The following is a 5,000-nucleotide window of genomic DNA, read 5'->3' as shown; positions in this document are numbered from 1 at the left end:
CATTTCGGAACCCCATGTGGCAAGTGGCGCCTGCTACTCGGCATTCTGATTTGCAACACTCCTCACATGAACACACATGCATTCCAGCAGCATGCTAGTTGGCTTTACATTTTTCCTGCATTGAATTGCAGCTCTTCCTGCACGATTCTTTGTTCTCTTGCTGTTTGTCCCTCCCAGGTTTCTATGCACCTTGTCTCTCCTCTCTGTTGCTGCGTCCTGGTGTGCCTGCGCCAGCGTGTATTCTTTTGCCAACTTATTTTGTTGTTCTGTGTTCTTTCGCCCCTTGCGACGACCCCGTTACATATGTGGAGCAGCAGGAGAATGTGCAGGAAAGAAATGGTGAAAGCAAAGTGAGAAAGAGAGCAGCAAAAAGGTTGTTGATGGATCAACGGCACTGTGTGTGCAGAAGCATGAGCAGCCTGTGGATGGCAGCAAAAGCCTACTGCACCTGGTATTCCCAGGCAGTCTCCCATCCAAGTACTAACCAGGCCTCAGTCTGCTTGGTTTCCGAGATCAGACGGGATCTGGCGTTTTCAGACTAGTGTGGCCGCAGGCATCGATGTCATGGCTTTCTCTTTACTTAAACGGACATAAGGCTGTTCTTCACTTCTTTTTCTCCTTCCATGCATTCATGCAAATAATCAGCACTCAAGATTCATTTCACCATTTTCCTTCCGCCACACCCACCTCTTGCTGCTCTGACTCCCACACAAGCAAACGACAAGCCCTATCCTTCATTGCCTTGCCTCAAGCTTCAAAACTGCCTGACTTTCACCATTCCCTCACTCACCCACAAATCACTCACTCACTCACTCACCCCCCAATCTCACGCTCGCCAACCTCGAAATCTCTCATCCCCTCAAATCGCTCTCCCCCAAATCTCCCCATCCCCAAATCTCTCCTCCCCCAAAAAAGCTTCCACCGCCCCCAAAACACCAGGATTGTTTCATTTCCAATCCCACCAATTATTAAGCCAGATCGCTGTTGTAGCCACATTTCGGAACCCCATGTGGCAAGTGGCGCCTGCTACTCGGCATTGTGATTTGCAACACTCCTCACATGAACACACATGCATTCCAGCAGCATGCTAGTTGGCTTCACATTTTTCCTGCATTGAATTGCAGCTCTTCCTGCACGATTCTTTGTTCTCTTGCTGTTTGTCCCTCCCAGGTTTCTATGCACCTTGTCTCTCCTCTCTGTTGCTGCGTCCTGGTGTGCCTGCGCCAGCGTGTATTCTTTTGCCAACTTATTTTGTTGTTCTGTGTTCTTTCGCCCCTTGCGACGACCCCGTTACATATGTGGAGCAGCAGGAGAATGTGCAGGAAAGAAATGGTGAAAGCAAAGTGAGAGAGAGAGCAGCAAAAAGGTTGTTGATGGATCAACGGCTCTCTGTGTGCAGAAGCATGAGCAGCCTGTGGATGGCAGCAAAAGCCTACTGCACCTGGTATTCCCAGGCAGTCTCCCATCCAAGTACTAACCAGGCCTCAGTCTGCTTGGTTTCCGAGATCAGACGGGATCTGGCGTTTTCAGACTAGTGTGGCCGCAGGCATCGATGTCATGGCTTTCTCTTTACTTAAACGGACATAAGGCTGTTCTTCACTTCTTTTTCTCCTTCCATGCATTCATGCAAATAATCAGCACTCAAGATTCATTTCACCATTTTCCTTCCGCCACACCCACCTCTTGCTGCTCTGACTCCCACACAAGCAAACGACAAGCCCTATCCTTCATTGCCTTGCCTCAAGCTTCAAAACTGCCTGACTTTCACCATTCCCTCACTCACCCACAAATCACTCACTCACTCACTCACCCCCCAATCTCACGCTCGCCAACCTCGAAATCTCTCATCCCCTCAAATCGCTCTCCCCCAAATCTCCCCATCCCCAAATCTCTCCTCCCCCAAAAAAGCTTCCACCGCCCCCAAAACACCAGGATTGTTTCATTTCCAATCCCACCAATTATTAAGCCAGATCGCTGTTGTAGCCACATTTCGGAACCCCATGTGGCAAGTGGCGCCTGCTACTCGGCATTGTGATTTGCAACACTCCTCACATGAACACACATGCATTCCAGCAGCATGCTAGTTGGCTTCACATTTTTCCTGCATTGAATTGCAGCTCTTCCTGCACGATTCTTTGTTCTCTTGCTGTTTGTCCCTCCCAGGTTTCTATGCACCTTGTCTCTCCTCTCTGTTGCTGCGTCCTGGTGTGCCTGCGCCAGCGTGTATTCTTTTGCCAACTTATTTTGTTGTTCTGTGTTCTTTCGCCCCTTGCGACGACCCCGTTACATATGTGGAGCAGCAGGAGAATGTGCAGGAAAGAAATGGTGAAAGCAAAGTGAGAGAGAGAGCAGCAAAAAGGTTGTTGATGGATCAACGGCTCTCTGTGTGCAGAAGCATGAGCAGCCTGTGGATGGCAGCAAAAGCCTACTGCACCTGGTATTCCCAGGCAGTCTCCCATCCAAGTACTAACCAGGCCTAACTCTGCTTAGCTTCCAAGATCAGACGAGATCGGGCGTTTTCAGACTAGTGTGGCCGTAGGCATCGATGTCATGGCTTTCTCTTTACTTAACCGGACATAAGGCTGTTCTTCACTTCTTTTTCTCCTTCCATGGATTCATGCAAATAATCAGCACTCAAGATTCATTTCACCATTTTCCTTCCGCCACACCCACCTCTTGCTGCTCTGACTCCCACACAAGCAAACGACAAGCCCTATCCTTCATTGCCTTGCCTCAAGCTTCAAAACTGCCTGACTTTCACCATTCCCTCACTCACCCACAAATCACTCACTCACTCACTCACCCCCCAATCTCACGCTCGCCAACCTCGAAATCTCTCATCCCCTCAAATCGCTCTCCCCCAAATCTCCCCATCCCCAAATCTCTCCTCCCCCAAAAAAGCTTCCACCGCCCCCAAAACACCAGGATTGTTTCATTTCCAATCCCACCAATTATTAAGCCAGATCGCTGTTGTAGCCACATTTCGGAACCCCATGTGGCAAGTGGCGCCTGCTACTCGGCATTCTGATTTGCAACACTCCTCACATGAACACACATGCATTCCAGCAGCATGCTAGTTGGCTTTACATTTTTCCTGCATTGAATTGCAGCTCTTCCTGCACGATTCTTTGTTCTCTTGCTGTTTGTCCCTCCCAGGTTTCTATGCACCTTGTCTCTCCTCTCTGTTGCTGCGTCCTGGTGTGCCTGCGCCAGCGTGTATTCTTTTGCCAACTTATTTTGTTGTTCTGTGTTCTTTCGCCCCTTGCGACGACCCCGTTACATATGTGGAGCAGCAGGAGAATGTGCAGGAAAGAAATGGTGAAAGCAAAGTGAGAAAGAGAGCAGCAAACAGGTTGTTGATGGATCAACGGCACTGTGTGTGCAGAAGCATGAGCAGCCTGTGGATGGCAGCAAAAGCCTACTGCACCTGGTATTCCCAGGCAGTCTCCCATCCAAGTACTAACCAGGCCTCAGTCTGCTTGGTTTCCGAGATCAGACGGGATCGGGCGTTTTCAGACTAGTGTGGCCGCAGGCATCGATGTCATGGCTTTCTCTTTACTTAAACGGACATAAGGCTGTTCTTCACTTCTTTTTCTCCTTCCATGCATTCATGCAAATAATCAGCACTCAAGATTCATTTCACCATTTTCCTTCCGCCACACCCACCTCTTGCTGCTCTGACTCCCACACAAGCAAACGACAAGCCCTATCCCTCATTGCCTTGCCTCAAGCTTCAAAACTGCCTGACTTTCACCATTCCCTCACTCACCCACAAATCACTCACTCACTCACTCACCCCCCAATCTCACGCTCGCCAACCTCGAAATCTCTCATCCCCTCAAATCGCTCTCCCCCAAATCTCCCCATCCCCAAATCTCTCCTCCCCCAAAAAAGCTTCCACCGCCCCCAAAACACCAGGATTGTTTCATTTCCAATCCCACCAATTATTAAGCCAGATCGCTGTTGTAGCCACATTTCGGAACCCCATGTGGCAAGTGGCGCCTGCTACTCGGCATTCTGATTTGCAACACTCCTCACATGAACACACATGCATTCCAGCAGCATGCTAGTTGGCTTTACATTTTTCCTGCATTGAATTGCAGCTCTTCCTGCACGATTCTTTGTTCTCTTGCTGTTTGTCCCTCCCAGGTTTCTATGCACCTTGTCTCTCCTCTCTGTTGCTGCGTCCTGGTGTGCCTGCGCCAGCGTGTATTCTTTTGCCAACTTATTTTGTTGTTCTGTGTTCTTTCGCCCCTTGCGACGACCCCGTTACATATGTGGAGCAGCAGGAGAATGTGCAGGAAAGAAATGGTGAAAGCAAAGTGAGAAAGAGAGCAGCAAAAAGGTTGTTGATGGATCAACGGCACTGTGTGTGCAGAAGCATGAGCAGCCTGTGGATGGCAGCAAAAGCCTACTGCACCTGGTATTCCCAGGCAGTCTCCCATCCAAGTACTAACCAGGCCTCAGTCTGCTTGGTTTCCGAGATCAGACGGGATCGGGCGTTTTCAGACTAGTGTGGCCGTAGGCATCGATGTCATGGCTTTCTCTTTACTTAAACGGACATAAGGCTGTTCTTCACTTCTTTTTCTCCTTCCATGCATTCATGCAAATAATCAGCACTCAAGATTCATTTCACCATTTTCCTTCCGCCACACCCACCTCTTGCTGCTCTGACTCCCACACAAGCAAACGACAAGCCCTATCCTTCATTGCCTTGCCTCAAGCTTCAAAACTGCCTGACTTTCACCATTCCCTCACTCACCCACAAATCACTCACTCACTCACTCACCCCCCAATCTCACGCTCGCCAACCTCGAAATCTCTCATCCCCTCAAATCGCTCTCCCCCAAATCTCCCCATCCCCAAATCTCTCCTCCCCCAAAAAAGCTTCCACCGCCCCCAAAACACCAGGATTGTTTCATTTCCAATCCCACCAATTATTAAGCCAGATCGCTGTTGTAGCCACATTTCGGAACCCCATGTGGCAAGTGGCGCCTGCT

The 5,000-nt window shown here is 49.6% G+C and overlaps 3 non-coding genes and 2 pseudogenes across 3 annotated transcripts; all 5 read right to left on the bottom strand.

The window, feature by feature from the left end:
- Positions 1-436: 436 nt before the first annotated feature.
- Positions 437-555, bottom strand: LOC139246289 (5S ribosomal RNA; annotated as a pseudogene).
- Positions 556-1,429: 874 nt separating this feature from the next.
- LOC139246287 (5S ribosomal RNA) lies at positions 1,430-1,548 on the bottom strand (annotated as a pseudogene).
- Positions 1,549-2,422: 874 nt separating this feature from the next.
- LOC139246857 (5S ribosomal RNA) lies at positions 2,423-2,541 on the bottom strand. Its single transcript, XR_011590672.1, has one exon. It is a non-coding gene; the product is annotated as a 5S ribosomal RNA (ribosomal RNA).
- Positions 2,542-3,415: 874 nt separating this feature from the next.
- On the bottom strand, positions 3,416-3,534 carry LOC139246825 (5S ribosomal RNA). The gene has a single exon (XR_011590640.1). It is a non-coding gene; the product is annotated as a 5S ribosomal RNA (ribosomal RNA).
- An 874-nt stretch (positions 3,535-4,408) lies between these two features.
- LOC139246354 (5S ribosomal RNA) lies at positions 4,409-4,527 on the bottom strand. Its single transcript, XR_011590329.1, has one exon. It is a non-coding gene; the product is annotated as a 5S ribosomal RNA (ribosomal RNA).
- Between the last annotated feature and the right edge of the window lie 473 nt (positions 4,528-5,000).

Source organism: Pristiophorus japonicus, unplaced genomic scaffold (genome assembly GCF_044704955.1).
Source record: "Pristiophorus japonicus isolate sPriJap1 unplaced genomic scaffold, sPriJap1.hap1 HAP1_SCAFFOLD_247, whole genome shotgun sequence".
In the NCBI taxonomy this organism is placed as follows: Eukaryota; Metazoa; Chordata; class Chondrichthyes; family Pristiophoridae; genus Pristiophorus; species Pristiophorus japonicus.
Note: the sequence above shows the minus strand (reverse complement) of the source record. Positions and strands in the feature narration are given on the sequence as shown.